Source organism: Halichoerus grypus, chromosome 4, assembly GCF_964656455.1.
Source record: "Halichoerus grypus chromosome 4, mHalGry1.hap1.1, whole genome shotgun sequence".
NCBI classification, from domain to species: domain Eukaryota; kingdom Metazoa; phylum Chordata; class Mammalia; order Carnivora; family Phocidae; genus Halichoerus; species Halichoerus grypus.
This window is the reverse complement of record NC_135715.1, coordinates 32,370,200-32,392,530: the sequence shown is the minus strand read 5'-3', so window position 1 is coordinate 32,392,530 and position 22,331 is coordinate 32,370,200. Positions and strand designations below refer to the sequence as shown.

The 22,331-nt window shown below is 38.2% G+C and overlaps 1 long non-coding RNA gene across 1 annotated transcript in view; it reads left to right on the top strand.

The window, feature by feature from the left end:
• Nucleotides 1-22,331, top strand: part of LOC144381567 (uncharacterized) — a 74,653-nt gene that overhangs the window by 25,094 nt on the left and 27,228 nt on the right. Inside the window, exon 2 of the long non-coding RNA XR_013446928.1 lies at nt 1,670-1,831. This is a non-coding gene — a long non-coding RNA (uncharacterized LOC144381567). The remainder of the gene's footprint in view (nt 1-1,669; nt 1,832-22,331) is intronic.

The following is a 22,331-nucleotide window of genomic DNA, read 5'->3' as shown; positions in this document are numbered from 1 at the left end:
CTTTCCTTTTTCAACAAACAGAATATCGAAATAATTATTTCAGTTAGTGTTGACAATAATTCTAGATAAATTAGATCCCTAAACTAGTATGCCTGCAATTCAATGATATGGCATTAAATATTGTCACAGATATTATGATTTTAAAAATTCATGAATTTATATTTTCAACATACATTAATTGAGGGTACATCATGTACCAGGCATTGATCTGGGCTCTAGTAAAGGGAAATAAAATGCATTGCTACCTTTAAGGAGTTCTAAGCCTAATGGGGAGGTAGACACAAAAAGAAATCAACACATCATAGTAAATATAATCAGGGAAATATGCAGGACAAGGGGCCCTCAATCCATCCTGAGGGTCCCAGAAAGATCTCCAGAGGAGACAATAATTGAACTAAGTGTTAAAAATGAGCATGAGCTAGGGAAGTGGAGGATAGAAAGGCAAGCCATACAGGGAAGCTTGCTCGAGCAATGAACTGAGAAAAAACGTGGGGTGTGTGTGTGTGTGTGTGTGTGTGTGTGTGTGTGTGGTGAGGGGAGCAGTTGGGATTAGATTTAGAACTGTTAGAATTTTAAGTGTGATGTGGCTGGATGCCTATTTTTGTTATGTCTTCCTTCCCATACTTGTTCTTTCTTTGTGACTAATGTATAGGTAGAGTACAGTATATGGGTATTATGTTTCATCTACAGTTGTAAACAGTGCTTTCACTTTCTTACACCTTAGAATACTCTTTCTGTGGGATCAGGACTCTTTAGAGTATATAATCACGACATGAGAAGATAATTTTACAGTTGCAATTATCACTTAAGACATGTAGAGATGACTAAGGGAGGTTAAATATTCAGATTGAAAAAAATGATTTGCTGTGTCAGGGGAAAAAAATCCTCTTGCTTAGTTTTTCCAGAAACTTGTGTATAAAAGACAGTTTGTTCAGTATGGAATTTTGCATGTAGAGAAAAAATTTCACTTGAACAAGCCAAATGAGACTTGTAAAAACAAGAGCCTAATACTCTGGTAAATCACAATTAGGTACAATTTTGGAAATTAAGAATTTGAAAATTAAAAGCCATGAATATTCAAAAAGAGACTTTCTTACCATTTTATAAAAAAGGAAGAGGGCTAAAATTTTTATTTTATTTTCTTAAGAAAAATAATCTTATATTGGTTAAAAAGGAAAATTGTGATACTTATATAATGACTTTGTGCAACTATCTTATTAGCGGCAGTTTAGTAAGCTCAAGAGAGTACTTTTGAAAAACACCATCTTCTGAGTATTCATCACAAAAACCTTATTAGGCAAACACAGGCGAAGCTACATTAATTCTATTTTCTAAGTGAGCAAAAAACGCATTTCAAAGGAGACTCACACCAGCATTCCAAGTGGGATACAATAATCCAGGTCATCAGAGAGCTCCTGTAATTGATTTGGCCATCTTACTCAGGAACTCTGATAAACTGTTTTACTATTACAGAAGATGGCTAGTTGTTCCCCATACTCTGTTTCTCCCTTTGTCCTGGGCTACTACCGTACATCTAGCAGCTAGATTCCATTGCTTCCTTACAGCTATGTGTGGCCTTGTGACTATGTTTGAGCCAAGCGGATATGAGCAGGAGTTATTTCCCTGGACCTTGACTCTTTCCTCCTTTCTTTTTTTCTGGAAAATGGAGGTGTCCCTGGTGCTGTTTTGCCCAAGAAGACAAGGATGGTACCTTATGGATGATACAGTTGGAAGACTGAGCTGCCCTGTCCGTTTGTATTGGCCAATCTGCTGTGTAAGAAAACACGCCTGCCTTACTTCAGTTATTGTATTACTGGCTTCTTTGTCACAGGTACTTAGCTTATTCCTCAATTAATACAATTAAATATATTTCTTTGTGACTAAGTCTTAGAAGGTCCAGACAGTAGATGAGGTCAGCAAACTAAGCAAGTTATTGAAGTCAATATATCTAAAAACAATACTAAATTAATAAAGTATAAAGATAACTAATATTTTCCTTTATTTGTAGTTTGTTTGTTTGTAATTAATTCATCAGTAACTTTTAAAACAAATATTTAAACACTTTCTGTGTCTAGATTTTATTCATAAGAAAGCATTTCTTTTCAATACAATTTAAGGGACACCTGTGTGGCTCAGCTGGTTTAGCATCTGCCTTCGGCTCAGTTCATGATCCTAGGGTCCTGGCATGGAGTCCTGCATCGGGCCCCCTGCGCAGCGAGGAGCCTGCTTCTCCCTCTGTCTGCCGCTCCCCCTGCTTGTGCCCCCTCTCTCTTTCTGACAAGTAAATAAATAAAATCTTCAATATCATTTAAAAATTTTCTTGTTCTCAAGGGACATGTATTCTAGGACAGAGAGAAGACAATAAAGAAGTAAATGAAAAATGTGCAATAAAACTTCTGATTTTGAGAGGCACACCACTGAGTTGTTCCTTTGAATAATCCCTTCCCCTTGAATGACAGCAGGCTTGTGTTAAGCCACCAAATATGGCAAAGGTATTGGGGTATCACTTTCACGATTATGTTACATTATATTAGATTCCATTTCAGAAGATTGTAGACAGATTTTCCTGCATGCCTTGAAGAAGCAAACATCTATGTTATAAGCTATGGATCACATAGTGATCCTCCACCATAGTATGATGACTTCTGGGACTTAAGTGTGGCCCCAAGCTGACAGCTAGTAAGAAGTGGGTCCTCAATCACACAGCTGCAAGGAGATGAATTCTGCCAACAACCAGGGTGAGACTGGAAATTAACTCTTCCCCAGTCAAGTTTCCAAATGAGAACACAGTGGTCCACACCTTCATTATAGCCATGTGAGACCCTAAGCTAAGCCAAACCTAGACTCCTGACCCCAGAAATTGCAAGACAATAAACATGTGTTGTTTTAAGCAAATAAGATTTTATAATTTTTTTTTTTAAAGATTTATTTATTTCTTTGACAGAGACACAGCGAGAGAGGGAACACAAGCAGGGGGAGTGGGAGAGGGAGAAGCAGGCTTCCCGCGGAGCAGGGAGCCCGATGCGGGGCTCGATCCCAGGACCTTGGGATCATGACCTGAGCCGAAGGCAGACGCTTAACGACTGAGCCACCCAGGTGCCTCAAGATTTTATAATTTTTTACACAGTGGTAGAAAACTAATACACTGTTAGTGATGCATTTTATGAAAATGGCAACCCAAAACCCCACACCAATCCAAAATACTACATAACTAATTCAATTTTGGATCCCTATGGATGAAATCCTCACTCACTCCTCTCAAGTTATTTTCGTACAGCTCAGGATATAAGATGATAGAATTATTCACTAAAATAATTAAATTATATAGCAACAATGATAGCAAAACAGCTCATCTTATATTACATCTCCATCTGGATAGCTGCTTGTAATAGAAATTTCTTTCTAATTTGGTCTTCTTTATTTTTTTAGAAATAGTAAGCTGTACAATAAAATTATATGAACTATTTTTGCTTATTTTTAAAATAAGCTATTGCATTTTTGACTCAGCAAATTGTAATAATGGGGATATAAAGAAAAATAAACATTTATAGTTTATGGAAATTCTGTTATAACAATTAAAAAATTATTTATATTTCTTGTCCTTACAAATCATATAAAAAAGACATTTTTCTTAAGAAAGTATAAACACAAAATATTTTTAACTAAATACAACTAAAATTACTTTGAAAATACTCTATTAAAGTAATAACCTGTGGTTTGAAGGTTTAGAACACTATTAATGTATTAATATTAAGAAAAACCGTGTTTTCCTTGGTGGATATCAAAACCCATTATTCTCTAAGGGCATGTTTACATAACAGCAAAATTTTGTTTCAGTAAAAATGCAAGGGGAGGGGCGCCTGAGTGGCTCAGTCGTTAAGCGACTGCCTTTGGCTCAGGTCATGATCCCAAGGTCCTGGGATCTAGCCCCACATCGGGCTCCCTGCTGGGCGGGAAGCCTGCTTCTCCCTCTCCCACTCCCCCTGCTTGTGTTCCTGCTCTCGCTATCTCTCTCTCTGTCAAATAAATAAATAAAATCTTTAAAAAAAAATGTAAGGGGAAATATACCTGGGTGCAAATTTCTTAACAAGAAGGCTTCTAACTTACATGGAGAATTTTATTTATTAGTTTCTTAAATTCAATTTCTATCACCAGAAATTTTGATTCAGCAGGTCTGGGCAAAGACAAGGTTTCAGAAATGGTAATGGAGGAAAGTGGAAAGCCTGTGCATCTGAGTTTTTGTTAAGTCTCCCTGAGTATTCTGATACACGCTCGCGTTTGTGATCTACTTTATTCAGTTTATTGAGTCTCAGCTCGGTAGGTGTGATGTGAAAAGCAATTGTTTCTAATTTCTGTGATGTTGTAATCCAAGAACCAGTTACCTGTCACCATCTTTTAAATGAAATTTGCAGTTTCAAGTCCCAACTATGTCTTAATAATTGATATAAATTATGTCCCTGATTAGTAGATCTTCTCCTCCATCAGTGAATTTAAATTCTTAGAACAGAGAAGAGAATGGGAAGAAAGGGTTAGGTGTGTGTGTGCACATGTGTATACAAGCCTTGATGGTTGGGTGGGTGACAGTAGGAGAAAAAATAGTTATGGACTGTAACTAAAATACCCATGCCTAGCTCTCTAACTTGTATTCAATCTTCAAGTCACCTCCCCTATGAAGTATCCTTCATTCCTTGGCAAAACCGGGCTCCACTTTATCTTGGCTCTCATAGCACCCTGTAAATAACTCTCCTACATGTGTCATGGTATTTTATGGCTGCCTTTCAGCTCTGGTAGGGATTCCACCCTGTCTGCCTGCGTAATCCTGAGCTCCTAGCACAGTGTGTGGTATGGAGGAGGTTCTCAACACATGAAAGAAATTGGCCTTGAAAAGTAGCAGAAAGGGGTAAAAATAGAAAAATATGTGGGTAAGAGAGAAGAAAGGGTGTATTAGATAATATTAACCTTAGTAACTTTTTGGACTTCTTATTCATTTAGAGTTTGTTGCCTGAGGCTCTTTTTTATTCCATTCATTTTTCCCCCCATTTCTCTCATTTACTTCTCATCCTACCATTCTGATATATAAAGTTTTAAAACTGACGGTGTGGTTATTAATAGTTTTCCTAAAGTTGATAGAATTGTTTAAAGTATAAACAATTATAACTCCCTTCTTTCATACTCCATTCAATAGTAAAAGTAAATATAGTCACTATCCTAGTGTGCATATGGATAAATGAAAGAGTATGTTCTTTTAAGAGGGAAAGACAAACTGACATTTGCTGAGCATTTATTGTATCCCAGGCCCTGTGTTGGACATGTACTTAGATTATTTCATGTAATCCTTCTATTAAACTATGAGGCAGGAATTATATTTCACAAAGGAGAAAATAATATTACAGAGGTTATAGAAATGGCCCAAGGTCTCACAGCTGGTGAATAGCAGAACCAAAACTGGAATGCAGATTTATCCTAATAAATTCTAGTGCCTTGTAGCCTAGCCTGAACTTATTTGCAAGGGTGCAGTACAGAGCCACCTGTGCATTTTAACATATCAGACAGGATGCACCTGCTGTGGGGAAAGTCTAGCCTAACCTAACTCATTTATTTTGCTTTGCATATTTTAAATATTTTAGCACCTTCTCCATTTCATACAAGTTACCACCCTATACCCAAACTGTAATCTCCAAATTCTTGGTCAGTAAATGTCTTCCACAGCTAAAAATGCCCCATTTCTACTCTCAGAACATTTAGCTTTATTTTATAAAATGTATTAATATATTTAGGTTTCAATGTCCTATCTTGACAGTAATTTGAATTAATATGCAAGATTTCCATACATATGAGGATTTAGCTTATGTACAGTCATCTATATTCATATCACATTAATCATTTCAGTCTAATCTCTGAAATAAACCTTACATTTTAAACAGGACTACTTCCATTCCCTAAAGAAACCAAGTGAGTTTTTTGTCTTTATATCCTTGCTCACCAAATTTTCTGAAACACCTTCAAATATGTGTCTAACAAAATACTGTCCATCTTTCAAGGACCCACTAGAAAGTGCTCATGCCTCTGCATTGAGTAAACATCAGGGAGAAAAAGATGCTGGCACTTGGTAGTGATCCACTTTGAAAAGCACAAGATGGGAAGAGATACTGACCTAGGAGGGCAACAGAAATTGTCTAAGGCCTAGTGTCCAAAGGACACAGCAGGACCAAGTATGGTTTAGAGCAGGTGCTAAGAGATCACTCCCGCTCTGTACCTCTTGGCTACATCTGGTTTGTATATTGATTAATTCATTCAATCAATAATCCATTGAACACTTATTATCATTTATGTATTAGGAACTAATAGGAATCAAATAGATAAAATGCATTTCCTTAGAGTGAGGAAGAAAGATAAATATTAGGGATTTAAGTTGAATAACATTATTCAATATTATTCTTGAACGGACATTGTGTGGATACTGCTGGTAGTTTTATCTATCACTGACTCAAATCTCTCGCACCAAGACATTATGAAGGACCAAAGAGCATACCTGCCTACTTTCAGCTTTCCGGGTGATAGTTCCCTGATGAGGATCAGCTGGCCCTGAGGCACTTGACGAATTTTTCCATGTGACACATGTTGAAGTAAGGGGATGGCTTGTCAAAATCCTTGTTAGAGGTGAAAAGCGTGGGGACAAGGGCGTAAAATGGAAGTCTTCAGATTCCAGTTCTGGAAATGAGACTTAATTCCATTACAGAATTTGATATGACCCTTCTGACACATTTCCTGCCCTGATGGACGGTGGGTCAGGAACTGAATAGAACCTATCTAACAAGCCAGGGAAGCAAGTATGGGCCTAAGTGGTCTCAGCTGTCAGCTGGAGAGGGACAAGGACAGTTCTACTGTCACTTCCTCCAATAAAATCCTTACAGTTACCCAAACTGGAGTGGTGGTTTATCACTCTGTTTATACCCACTTGTTACTTGCCTGTATGCAGCAGTGCGGTCCTCAGGCCAGAAGGGTTTAAAGGAAACGCATTGCACTTCAAATATTAGTCCTGCAAGGAAATCGGGTGGTCTAGACTCTGTGCCCAAGGAAAACAAAGGTTTCACAATTAAATTCATATGTTGTTGATGTGAGGCCTTCAAAAGGGAGGGTTGGGAGGAGCATATCATGAGCTAGGGGAAGGGTGGTAGTGGTTGTTTTCCTGGGAGACTTACTCAACATAGCAGAGGCTTTTGTTAGAGATTCTGGTACAGGGAAAAAGGAAATGACAAGAGCTAGGCAGGGTATTTGGACCCCTTCCAAACTATGCAGATTTGAAGGGTGGGTCTCTAATTTTTTTTTTAAAGATTTATTTATTTATTTTAGAGAGAGGGACAGAGAGCATACAAAGAGGGGGAGGAGCAGAGGTAGAGGGAGAGAGAGAATCTTAAGCAGGCTCCACGCCCAGCTCCAGACCTGACACAGGGCTCAATCTCATGACCCTGAGATAATGACCTGAGCTGAAATCAAGAGTTGGCGTTTAACCCACTGAGCCACCCAGACACTCCATGGGTCTCTTATTTTAAAGAATAATACTGGATTATTACTATTATAAGTATGGAATGAATACGACAATGATTTGCATACCTTTAGAATATACCTTTCTCTTCCCCATGCCCACTTCACTGTTTTGAGACCGGATTCTGAGTAGGGAAAGCAGGCAGGCCACAGAATTAAATGTAGGCAAAACTGAATGCTGGTGGTGTTAGATGGTGTGCACTAAATTCCCCTTCCTGGCATATATATCCAGGCTCTGGTTTAGAGGCTTTTGGGACAACGTGAGCTGAACCCACGTGGTTTTGCTCCCGCTCAGCTCCATCCTCATCTCCAAGCATTCGGCTTCTTGCTCATCTAACTACAGCCTCAGATAGGGCCAAACATGTTTCCATCAGGGCCTTTGCACAAACCACCGCCCTTGCCTGGAAAGCTCTTCTTGAAAACGTCCACACATTTTGTTCCCTCACTTTAAGACTCCTTTAAAATTCCATCTTATTGAAGGAGACATCACCCTCTTTCTCCCCATTCTCTTCGGTTTTCTCCATAGCCCTTTTTTATGACCTATCACTCTATGTATTTCTTTGTTCATTTTCTGTTTCCCTACCCTGGAGTGCAAACTCCACGGGGGCAACAGTTTTGCTTTGTTCAATGCTATGTTCTCAGGACCTAGAACTGTGCTGATGCTCCATAAATATTGGATGAATATATGCTTGGCCACCAAAATTTTGATGTAGGATGTAGATAATGATCAAGGCCCACCAAACGGTGGGGCCAAAGTGTTTGTCTTGTTATGTGTTTTAGGATTCTTTTAAGAAACATATTAGGCCTGAGTCTACTCTGTGGGGTTGATAAGAGACATACTACATTCTGAGTCGCTGTCCTAGGCAGACACCGGAGGAAACCAAGCAGGGAGTGATATGTTGTGTCATCTCTGGGGGTACACAAGTGGGTTTATATTGGTAGATTATAAGCTTCTTGGAGGTGCTTATGTCACACTTACGTTATCTTACTGGCAACTAGCCTAAGGCTACACAGGTATGTATACTCGGTAACACTGACCGAATGAATAATTTGATACTGAAATTACAAAGCTACATAGTTAGGAATTATTTAAAGGATATCTGTAAAATGACCTCCTTGAAATCACAACTTGGGTTTTGATTTATTATAAAATGAACTATTATACCATTTCAGGAATGAGATGGTGTTAACCTAAAACAGGAGCCAACATAATATTCAATCAGATAAATGGAATGCTCTGTCACAGGACCGTAAGAGTTAACTGAGTCACCACACGGGAGGCATTTAAAACAACTGGGTGCATAATAAGATCCTAGTGTTGAGAAGCTGTCATTATTAGTAGTAGTGGTAGCGTTCTGTGCATGTGTGTGTGCGTGTGTATGTGTATATTGCCTTCTCAGCAAATCTTTTACAGTAGAAGCCATGTAATATATTTATATGCACAAGGAAGAGGCTCAGTACAAATATATTGGATAAATGAATCATCGATTCCACTTGAAGAAGTTTTCTATCTGCAAAAAGCTTTGGAATGGTGCTGTTGCTACTCGGGGCAGAGAGACAGAGAAGGGAGGAAAAGCAGAGTTGTATGCCGCAGAATGCGGGCTTTAGGGTTTCACAGTGCTGGACTTCAGTCTCATGCACTAACTGCGTTTACATGGAAAAATTACCTAATTTTTCTAAGATTCAGCTTCCCTGTCTATATAATGCATAACAGTAACAACAACATGCCCCTTGAGATTGTTTCACGGACTAGGTGAGAAAGTACAGTGCACAATGCACAGCACAGTTCTTGCACTTTATTTTGCCAATTATTATAATCACTTAGGAATTCAGAGTTGTATCTTATAAGTAACATACAACATACCTCTTTCTTCCTCTTTCAGTTTATGGAGTTAAGGACACTAACAATAAAACAGGTTAAATCAGTAGGTATTTCTGCTTCATTCACTTGGAAATGCATTCTGTTCTGTTTGGGGACCGCTCCTGAATTCTTGTCTTACATTATTATGAAGAATTTCACTTGTTTGGCTTGTAATCCACAAATTAGGTTAGTAGGTGGTGGGGAGACCGTGTCTGATTCTGTTACAGGCCTGGCTGTGTCAGTGATTCTTCCTTATATTGGGCATCCTGGTTCTGCAGATTGTGACTCACTGAGCTGCAGGTTGCATTCTAGACTGGGGTCCCAGTCTCCCCGCTTTCACCAGCAGTAGACCCAGGCAGGTTCTTAAGCTCTCTGCAAAGCCATTTCCTCATGTGTAAAATGAACACAACAACCTAAGTGCTCTCGAAGGCCTGTTGTGAGATGAACATGGGCTAATGTACGGGTAAGTGCTTAGTGAGCTGTCAAGTGTTGTATAATTATAAGGTAATCTATGACCAATAAACCAACAATGATTTATTGATTGATGCCAGAGTGAGTGACTAATTTCATCAAGGCCTAAGGCATTTAGGAAGTTATATTTGTGTAGTATTTTCACAATCTCACGTAACTTGAATTAAAATGCATTTTTAAAAATGATTAACATGAGAAAACTATTTCAAAGATACCGTATGCTCTCTTATGTGAAGTCTCACATTTTGATCTCATTTTTTGGTTATTCATCATCTTTGGAATTTCTGCTTATTTCATGTTAACATTAAGGAAAAATAACTAATTTTGGGTTTAGCTGTATCTCCTATGTGAGGGTTGTAAGAGAATATTTACTACTCAGATGGTTGAGATGCACCAAAAAATACATTTGGTCCTTTATTAAGGACACATAATGGCCAAGATCAAAAAGAAAAATGTGGTAACATGTTACCTGCAATCAATTCAAAGATGCTAGAATGCTGCCACGGACTGAGTGCCTCAGCAGTAGGGAAATCAGTTGTTATTAAATACTTCTGTTACCCACGCTTTAAAAAGAAAATCATCCTGTATGCAGCACAGTTGGTCATTCTTCTCTGGCATCTAAATCTATTACTAATGACCAAGCCCTTTGCTATAACAAAATGAGAATCAGGACAATGTTGATTTAGTAAACATAGGAGTAACTATGTTGATGCATTTTTTTTTTTTTAAAGTAGGCTCCATGTCCAGCATGGAGCCCAGTGCAGGGCTTGAACTCAGAACCCTGAGATCAAGACCTGAGCTGAGATCAAGAGTCAGACACTTAACCCACTGAGCCACCCAGGTGCCCTTATGTTGATGCATTTTTAAGGCCCACGTGTTTTTTGTTTTGTATCCTTACCTTTAATAATTCCTACTATAGTTTTCTGTCCCTAATGGGAACAAAATTTCTTAAATCATCATTTCAGCACAGAGTGTCACATACCACTGAAATAAGGAAAGAATCCTGAAAAGATCCATGAAAATATCAGCATCTGCTTTCCTAGATATAGAACTGACAACATCAAATTATATAACATGCAACAATATTTTCTTTTTTTTTTGTATGAAAAATTCCAAGCATACACAAAATGAAGTCTAAGGAACCTCAATATGGCCATTACCCAGATTCCAAAATTATCAAGATTTGCCATTTGGGCTTCCTCCATCCTTTCCTTTTCTCTCTTCCTGCTTCGCTTCTTTCCTGTCCTTCTTTCCTTCCTTTCTTTACTTTGCTGAAGAATGTTAAAGCAAATCCCAGATATTATGCCATCTCACCCCGACGTACTTCAGTGTGCATCGTTACCAAATGTCGCTTCTTTTCTATATAATCACAATGCCATTATCACATATAATTAACTTTAAAATCTTATTTCCTTATTATCATTCAGTAATCAGTCCATACAAAATTTCCCAGACTTTCTCAAAAATGTCTTTCTGCATTTGATTAGTGTGAATCAAAATCCAATGAATCCAATGTCCACAAATCACATTTGGCTATTTTAGCTCTGCACCTATTTTGATTCTCCCTCCTTTTTTTCATGCACTGGACTTATTACTAAAACTGGATTTATTGTTGTTTTGTAGAATTCCTCACATTTTGGATTTATCTCTTTGCTTTCTTGTGGTGTCATTCAATTTGTTCCTCTGTCTTCCATGATTTCTATAAATGAAAGTCAGTTCTAGAAGCTTGAATGGATTTAGGTGCATATTTTTTTGGCTGGGTTACTTCATACAAAATGTTGTGAGCCTCATGTTACGTTGTATCAGGAGGACCCACATTTGTGCTTTCCTGTGTTCAGTGGGACACCCAGGCCCTCTGCTGTAAAGTTTCAATTGATTTTTCAACTAGTGGTTTCATCTACTGATGATAATTGCTTGAATCAATTATTTCATCAAGGGCTGCACAACATAGTTTCTAATTCTATCATTCCTACCATATATATGTGTTGGCTGCAATTCATTTTGAAGAAGTAACTTTCTCACATCATTTAAGATTATTTGGTTATCCGGAAACACAGTTTGTACAGAAAGGCAAGATAAATGACTCTTTTTTTGGTCTAATTGCCGTTCTTCAGAATAGTAGTCTGTGCCGCCAAGTCCCCTGTTTGAGTCTCGCTTTTCTCTCCATTTACATGGCCATAGCCTTGGTTCTAGCCCATACTGCCCTTTGATCATACTATTCCTGTAACTTCAATAATTTCTTCTCCTAAATTTGTTTCCATTCTCCCTCTATTTGTCTTTTACTAAAAAAAAAAAAAAAAAAAAAACCAAAAAAAAACCGGTGCTTCTAGACCTACCATGAATTCTGATTGCCTTCAGAATAAAAGTTGCTGTCCTTTGGTAAGACACTTGAAACCCTGTGGTTGCCAGTCAGCCTACCTTCTACTCTCAACAGCCACCACACTCCAGGAACACAAGGAAGCTCAACAAACACACCTTGCATTTTCCTTCATGCTTCTTACAGATTCCCTTAAATAGCAATACCACCTCCCTATTGTTTTCTCCCTAAATTCTACTGATGCTTCAAGACTCAATTCTTATGCAACTTCCCCAGTGAAGCCTTATTTGAACCAATCTCCTATTATCTCTTAACACAAAGTGATCGCTCTCTCCTTTGAATTGCCATGGCATTTTCAAGAGCCCTGATTTTGACACCTATTGCTGTTCTTCTCTATTTGGTTACACATGTGAATCTTCCTTAAACCAAATCACACATTCTAAGAAGATTTGCTTGTGTAACCTTCATATCCCTTGTATACAGGGTGCTCAGAGTATTATTATGGAATTATTTGCATGTGATCCCTTTTGATTTGTTGCCTTTAGATCAATTATGTGGAGTTAGCATAATGAAAAATAGTTACATTTTGATAATCATGACCAAATATTTTACCAAAACATATTGAATACTTAGGAATCAGGCTACAAGCCTCACTGCTTATTCATCATAACTTCCCTGTGAGGTAGCTTCTGCTATTATCTCCATTTTATCAAAGAGGAAATTAAGATTGAGAGAAATGACTTAACTGGCCAACATCATAAACCGGTGAAAGAAAGAACCAGGATTCAAATACAACTATTTCTGAAAAAAGACTTACGTCTACAACATCACATTAAATGCTTCCTTCCCCCAAGACTGTTGAATGGAAGAACTGGTGTGAGGTGTGAGAAAGTCATTACACATTAATAACTTGGTAGAAGCTCCATAAGATCAAAACAAAATTTTGCATATTTGCAGATTTATTAAGGACAATAATTCCTGTAGTGGACACTTAAAGGTAAGTCTAGGAATATCATAAAATGGTAAAGAAGTCAAATTTGGAAGAAAAGTAAGACTATTTATAAAGAAGTATTCTAAATTGACTAGGGATTTTCCATTACTTTTAACATTTAGATTTTCTAAAGTACTGACAATATACTAAAGAAGATGAAGTAGTAGTTCTAAGAGAGAAACCATACAAACTTTAAATTTTGGCACATGTATTCAATAAATATATCAATGTGTGATATAATCACTGTGCCGAGTGAGGTAAGATACAAAATTGTATAAAATGTCTACACATTGATTATAATCTAATAGAGGGGATAAGAAATACACTTGGCAGTGGACAAAAGCTAGCAATAACCCATCACTGTTATAGCAGGGTTCCAGTTCCAGCCTTAACTTCTATGGAAATTCTCTGGAAGGAGAGAAAACTCTCCGTGCTATTGATGCATAGTAAATGGATTTTTGCTGAAGAATACAACTGGTGGCAAAGTTAAAGAAATATGAACAGTTTTCCTATGATCAGACTTGTATCTTATATAATTATTTAAAAGACTTGAAAAAAATCCCTTTTTTTGTGCCTCAGGCTTAGTTAGTTAACTAATCAATATGTCCAGTTTGGTTGGAATTATGTAAGAAAGTCATATACATTTTTAAAACATCTCCACGATTCCAATAAAATTACAGATGATGAGGTTGGTCAATGAAGAGTTTTTATTTTTTTAATTTAAATTCAATTAGCCAACATACAGTACATCATTAGTTTCAGATGTAGAGTTCAGTAATTCATCAGTTGCATATAACACCCAATGCTCATCACATCACATGCCTCCTTAATGTCTGTCACCCAGTTACCCCATCCCCCCACCCACCTCTCCTTCAGCAACCCTCGGTTTCTTTCTCATAGTTAAGAGTCTCTCATGGTTTGTCTCCCTCTCTGATTTCTTCCCATTCCATTTTCCCTCCCTTCCCCTACGATCCCCTGCACTATTTCTTATATTCCTCATATGAGTGAAACTGTATGATAATTGTCTTTCTCTGATTGACTTATTTTGCTCAGCATAATACCTTCCAGTTCCATCCATGTCAATGTAAATGGTAAGATTTTATCCTTTCTGATGGCTGAGTAATATCCCATTGTATATATAAACCCCATATTCTTTATCCATTCATCTCTCTATGGACATATGGGCTCTTTCCAGAGATTGGTTATTGTGCACATTGCTGCTATAAACATTGGGGTGCAGGTGCCCCTTCAGATCATTACATTTGTATCTTTGGGGTAAATACCCAGTAGTGCAATTGCTGCGTTGTAGGGTAGCTCTATTTTTAACTTTTTGAGAAACCTCCATGCTGTTTTCCAGAGTGGCTGCACCAGCTTTCATTCCCACCAGCAGTGTAAGAAGGTTCCCCTTTCTCCACGTCCTCGCCAACATTTGTTGTTTCCTGTTTTGTTGATTTTAGCCATTCTGATTGGTGTGAGGCGGGATCTTATTGTGGTTTTGATTTGTATTTCCCTGATGCCAAGTGATGTTGAGCCTTTTTTCATGTGTCTGTTGGCCATTTGTATATCTTTTTTGGAGAAATGTCTGTTCATGCCTTCTGCCCGTTTCATGACTGGATTATTTGTAATGAAGAGTTTTTAACACCTTCAAAATAAAAACCTGAATTCGATCTGGTATGTGAATACTCTATGAGGATACTGCCTCATGCTAACGACGACGACGATGACGACAACAACAACAACAACAACAAAACATATCATCATGATAGAGCAATTCTGGTTTTTGCCTTCTACCATCTAAGAGCTAGCTGTTGTCGAGATTTGCATAAGTCATTCAATCTGTTATTTAAACTGAGTAGCTAGATTATCTTTAAAGTCTCTTCTGTCAGTTAAATTATGTGATTGAATATCATCTCACTTAAGCACAGGCTAATAATGGAGAAGATAGTGGGGAGTTCTCTGATTAGTGCAAGTCTTTTTAAAGGTTTATCACTGTATGGCAAGAAGAAATGAAATGCTCCCATACACAAAGCTAGCCATCCTTTCCTGCTGCTATTTAGGCTTTTGGCTGTTACGTTAAGGAAGGAGAGTATTTTTTTCCCCCAGAAATGAATGAATAGAGGTAATGAACAGAAGTCATTTATCTAATAAGTATTTATTTAGGGGCTCCTGGGTGGCTCAGTTGTTAAGCATCTGCCTTCGGCTCAGGTCATGATCTCAGGGTCCTGGGATCGAGACCCGCATCAGGCTCTCAGTGGGGGAGTCTGCTTCTCCCTCTCCCACTCCCCCACTTGTGTTCCCTCTCTTGCTGTGTCTCTCTCTGTCAAATAAATAAATAAAATCTTTTAAAAAAGTATTTATTTATTAAGTTCCTACTATGTACCAGGCACTGTGTCAGGTGCTGAGGAACACGGTAGCACACAGATGGACAAGGTCTCTGCCCCCATGGAGCTTCCAGTTTGGGGAGCAGGGTAAATGTACACGATGCTGCAAAAGGACTCTTTCTGTCCTTGTTTCGTCTCTTAAAGGTAAGAAGAACACAAGAACTACCAAGTAACTATACTCTTAAGGAAGGGAGAGACCACACGTGAAGCAGAGGCCAGGAGGAAAACATTTCTGCCACTACCAGCATCAGCTACTGTTAAAGAATATTCCATGACACTTGTTAAGATGCTGAGGCGGACTTTATTCAGGACGGTGGAGATAGGTGTAAAACCACTGCAATGGGATTTTATAGAAGGGGAGAGAGATTGGGCTCAACTCCAAATGCAGCATGGGCAAGTAGGAATTTATGGCCAAGGAGCAGAGTGGGAGTCATTAGATAAGTGGCATCAGGAGTAAGGGGGGATTTTGGCTAAATTGACTTAACAGGATTCTTTGCTAAAGACAGGCCAGGATGATCAGTCATCACCTGAGCAATGGTGGAGGTTGAGGAACCTGTCTAGATAGTGAGGGTGATCAGATATTGAAGGTTCTGATTAAACTAACTTAGCAGGTGTTTTTTTAAAACTAGATTTTATATGGAAGTATACAGATAGGCCTAGGGGAAGGTTCAAGAGTCTGACTAAAGTTTGGTTAAGCAAAGAATCTTTGTCTCTACCACTCACCTCCAGCCTATAAAACAGTGGAGATTCAACAGAAAGCATGAATGAGAGGGGACCCAGGGAGGGAAGGGGGCAGGAAGGGAGAAAGGGAGGGAGGGAGAGAGAGAGAATCCACTAGAAAATAGTTGTCAGGAGCTTTAAGAGAACCTGGAGGTCTTGACATATGTGCCCTGGGAGGGGACTGCCATCTCACTCCTGCCAAGAAACTATGGATGGGGTTGGGAGTGCCCCTGTCTGGTAGCAAACAGAAAAATGACTGTGTTGGGAAAAGGTTCACTTCTACCTACCAAAATGTTGGATCAGGAAGAGTGAGTTTTCTTGTGGATCTCATGGCTCCATGAGACAGCCCAAGCACACAGCCTAGAAGAACAGAGGTATTTCCCAAAGAAATGAGGGAGATGGATCACTGAGTACCCTCAATGGGCTAAGGGTGGGGGGAGCCTAAAGTTAGTTGGTGGAATGGTGTAACTTACCTCAGAGAGATGGCACTGTGATATGATTCCTCCTCCCTCCTGAAAACAAAACCCCACAAAGGTGCTCCATTAAAGCAAAGTATGATTGTACAGTAGACCCCATCTAGAGGGAACCAATGGTATATCAAACTGTATCTGCACCCAAAGAGTGTGCTGTTTCCCCAAAGACCGCCCCCCCCACTTGGTTTGATCCTGGCTGGTGGAGGATCAGGGAGCTGGAGTTGGGAGAGAAGGGTAAGATGTTCATGCCATGCTCTGCTACTAAACAGTTCCATGTCTGAATCAGACCTGAATTGCAGGGAGAGAGCTTTCATTTGAAGGATGTTAAAAAATTGTCCTTATTTCATTGATCTGCTCATTTTCATATCTGACATGAGATTTTTGTAGTGACTGAGAGGGACTTGAAAAGCTGTGGAACCTGCCTGAGATTTCATCCAGGGAAAAAAAAAGAAACAAATTCAGAGAGAGGGTTTAGAGGGACCATCTGAGAAAGGGTATGGTTGCTTCATGATCAAAATTCTGTACATTTAACAAGGAGATTTCACACCAATCACACAGACATATTTATTATAAATTACCCAAAGCATTATAATGAAAATGTAATAATACATCAGGATGGGAGTTTAGACTGACACCCACAGACCACTGCTTTCAGAAACTGAATATAACAAAGATGGTGAGCCCTGCTTTTTCCCCTCTTCCCTCCCCCGTCACTTCCTGTCCTCCATCTCCTCATTTGTTTCAATCACTTCCAGCACTTGGGGACATTTTTAGTTTAGTTTGTTTATTTCAGATTCAGTCCTACAGTGGGGCTGTATAGAGATAAATATATCTGTAAGCCAGAAATATCACAAACTACCAAGAAGAATCATCAGATTGCCTTGTCATGTTGCTCTCAGTTGGAAAGAAGTGTCTTAAAGCTAGAGAGAATTATTCTTAATATGCAATTCTCTTCTAGGGACAGTATTTGATGTTAGATCTTTGGCAATGTTGTTTTGCAGCAAGGGACCTTGTATAGGAGACTTGTATAGGACCTTCAAAGGAGAATTTAAGAATGAACAGGTTGAAGAAAAGTGAATGTGAAAGGTCCCCTTTTCAGTGATGTTAAGTAGGAAATGACAGTGTATAGAAACCAGTGTGTTTTCTTATGGGTTTTGCACATTTTTTTTTTTTTAAAGATTTTATTTATTTATTTGGGAGAGAGAGATAGAGAGAGCATGAGCACGGGGTGGGGGGGGGAGGGGCAGAGCAAACGCAGATTCTCTGCTGAGCAAGGAGCCTGACTCGGGCTTGATCCCAGGACCTTGGACCCTGGACCCTGGGATAATCCAAGGGCAGATGCTTAACTGAATGAGCCTCCCAGGCACCCTGGTTTTGCACATTTTAAAGTATCATAAAAACCATTTGATTGCCAAAATACATAAGCATTGATGTCTAACAATGATTATGGTTATAATTTCATGGGAATCTTGAAGTGTCCCTGAGATTCACCTACTTCTGTATCTATTCATCTTTTCTCACTTCCTTCATCCTTTCTCAGTCATAGGCAGAGGTGTTTATCCTCATGATCAAGGTCATACTCTCCCTCTCTGCTTTAGGATCTCTTCCATGACTTTGATCCATGAACAATTCCCTCTCTATTCTACACTTCTGTCTCTGATGGCTTCTTCTGCTCAGCTGGTAAAATGTGATTAATTCTCCTGGTTCTGTATTAGGACAAAAGCCATCTTTGGCTTTGTATCTCTGTGTAGTTACTATCCAATTATTCCTGTGTTCTCAGTCATTTCCTAGTGTGGTCAAATTCAATGGACAATTTTCATCCTTATTGTACTTATCATAACATTAGTTAATAATGTCATGATAGTAATAATTAGTTAGTAGTAATAAATAATCTCCCCAAATTTCAGAACCCTGACACATCATAATCTGAGTAACCTTGCTCACATCATAGTCTGATGGGGGTGTTTTCAGTTAAGGGTGGCTTTCTTCCCTGTGATGATTCAGGGGCCATGACTCTTTCCCTGTTGTTGCTCTGCTATCAGCCAGGGCCTTAGAATCTCTGCTTCTAGCCCTTAGAGGTAGGAAAAACAGGATGGAGAAGGATATCTCCTTTTTAATTGCTTTGGCACCCACAATCTATTGATAAAAACTAGTCAAATGGCACCACCAAAATGCACTTAAGTCTGGAAAATAAAGTCCTGGCAGGTGTTCAGTGACAACTTTCTCCTAAGGAAGGGAGAGCACAAGTTTTCAATGCAGAGTGTTATTGCACTACCTATTTCTTGAAACTACTCTTTTACATAGCTTATAATACTTTTTCCTGCCTCTCCTTCTATCTCTGATAATTTCTTTATTTCTTCTGTAACTATTCTTTTTATTCCTTCTTCTCACATCTCACTGTGTGTCAGAGCTCTCTACTATTTCTACTTGACACTGCCCACATGAGCTCTTAGAGACTCAACTAAAATCTATATACTACCAGTTCATAAATTTGTTTCTCCAGCCAACCTCTTTTTAGAACTTTATACTACACATTAAATAACTTTTGGACACTGGAAGACCAATAATCTCCTTGAATTTGTTATGTCTGAAACTAAACTTATTTTCTTCTCTCACCCTCAGCCTCAAACTGAATCCTGCTCCTCCATTAGCCAGTTGATAACATTACCATACAGCAACCAATACAGAAACCTGGGAGTCATCCGCAAGCACATTTCCTATCCCATGATTCTCTCTCTTTGTGCATTCTTCCCTCCACCCCATTAAAAATCAACCTCTAAATATTAGTGGTACACCAACTGCATTTTGATGATGTCACCTTTCTTCCAACCCTCCTACATTACCAGGTACCGGCCTCATGATGCCCATTCTAGAGCTCAGGAATATTGTCATAGAATCTAAACTGTATCTCAGCCTCCAAGTTTGTGGCTTTCAAATTTACCAGCCATACCGCTGTCAGCATAGTCTATCTAAAATGAGTATCAACTAAACCTGCTACTCCCCTCAAAATCCACCCATCTTTCTCCATAATTTATCAGATAGCATTCAATTTCTTTGGCACATTATGTAAAATCAGCAATTAGCTGGATCCTACTTTTCTTTTTTATGTCAACTGCTGCTCACATCTGAGTCCAAAAATACTGAATTAACTGCTCAAACAATATATGTTACTTTATTCCCCAGTAACCTTGTTTATGCTTTTTCTCCTATGTGAAATAGTCTCTCTATTCCCCATTTCCCCTTCCTTACCTAGTACTTATGACTTGGTTCAGACATTACATCCTCTAGGAAAGATTACCCAAGCCCTTTTAAGCAACCTGAGTCCCTCTGTCTTTCCTACGCATCCTTAAACTTCATTATCATTAGCTTTACCATAGTATATTTAAATTACCTATTTATTTTTCATGTTGACATAGGCAATGGGTTCCTCAAGGCCATGATCATTCCTATAGGCTCAGTGCTGAGCAGAGTGCTGCCCATAGAGTAGGTACACAGCAAATGCTTGTTGAACTGAAATTGAATGTTATCACTATTTATTTCTATCATTTCACCTGAAATATTTTTTTGGGTCCAACTTTCCTAATAGTTAGAGGAAAGACAGCACCTCTCTAATATCCTGTTTGGCAGGGATAGACAATTTCTCATTTAACTCAACTTTTATTTTTCAAACTTCATTTATTTTTTGTCTTTTAAAGTGCTTTTAAAAACAAAACTGTATATCTGCTTTTGCATTACAAAGAGGAATATAATAGATAACTATTTTTATTCATATAAAATAAGATAAATTTGTTGAAACAATGGATTGAGATGCCAAGTTTGTGAAATATTTTGAAAGACTGCTATTAAATTTTGAGTTTTCCACAAAATAGTTGTATTAGTCTGGGTTCTCCAGAGAAACAGAACCAGAACCCTATTTCTTCCAAAGAGTTGGCTCACACAGTTATGGAGATTGAGAAGTTCCAAGATTTGTAGTCAGCAAGCTGGAGACCCAGGAGAGCTGATGAAGTAAGTTACAGTCTAAAGTCTGAATCTGAAGACATTAGGAGACTGATGTTCCAGCTTGAAGACAGTCACACAGAGAGAACAGATTCTCCTTTACCCCACATTTTTGTTCTACTGAGGCCTCCAATGGATTGAGGCTGACCCTCATCGAGAAGGGCAATCTGTTTCCCTCAGTCTGATTTAAATGCTAATCTTATCCAGAAACACCCCTCACAGACATACCCAGAAAAATGTCTGATCATATATCTGGGCAACCCATGGTCTAGCAAGTTGACATGTAAGACTGACCATCATAATAGTATATTGTGAACATTTCCTATATCATTAAATATTTATCAAAGCCATAATTTTATTACCTACATAATCTTAAATCTTATGGATGTACCACTAATCACTATTATATTTTCTTTTACTATATATGAAATTGCTATAAATTTTTAGCAACATAGGTAATAATGCAATGAACATATGTATATAATTCTTTTATTATATATCTATCATTTTATAGAGAGAAGTTGATGAGTTGTCTATCTGCCCATCTTTGCTTCTTTTCAGGCACTACTTCCCCACTCAGTGTGGTGGTGGTGGGGCTATTCAGCCTTTTTACTTAAAGAAGTGCTGGCACAGTAGCAGAAATTTTGAGTTTTGCTCCATGCAATTATTTGTGGGTCAGGTTCACAGAGACACTTTATCTTCAACATGTGACTTCTAAGGGTACACTGGGTGTTACCACCCAGGAGGATTTATGGACTTTTCCTGGAAGTGAGGCAACTGTGTTTACCCACATTACATTGGCAGGAACTCAGTCATTTGGCCACATCGAAATACAATGGTGGCTTCAAACTGTAGTCCAGTTAAATACCCAGGAGGAAAAGAGAAATGGTTCAGCAACAACCAGCCTATATACTTCCACAGCTAAAAGTAGAACATTTGAAATAATATTTACATAGTTGTAGAAACATGTTAAAATTTTGGCCCAGGAGAAATGAAACTATAGATTGGTATTATATTTTATCTCCTGAACATTCTGTTATTCTAGTATTTCTAAACTACTCCTAAAAAGATTGAATTAAAATATGTTAGACAAGCTATCTCTTTTAGATTCTACCCTTCAAAAATTCCATCGTGTATTATTTTTATCAGAACCAATGTCCTAATCCCACTTTATTTAGACAGCTTTACATAATATAAAAAGCATAGATTTGAGGGTTAGAAAAACCCAAGTCACAATACTGATAACTACTTAGTAAAGTCAAAGTCTTAAACAAGCTACTTACCCTTTCTGAACCTCAGTTTTCTGTCCTATAAAATGGAGGCAAATACCTATCTCACGAGATGGTTGTAAGAATTAATTAATATATTTAATGTGCCAAGTTTAATGGTTGACCCATAGTAGAAACTCAGTAAATGTTGATTCCCTTCCCTTAGAGTACTTAATGTCTGTTGGATAAACTTAATTAATTGCTACTTGGGACAACTGTTCCCTCACTCTAATTAATAAGTCAAATCAATTGGAAATAAGTAATTTAAAATGTTGGAGAACAGAAATTGTAGCTACTAAAGTGTTGGC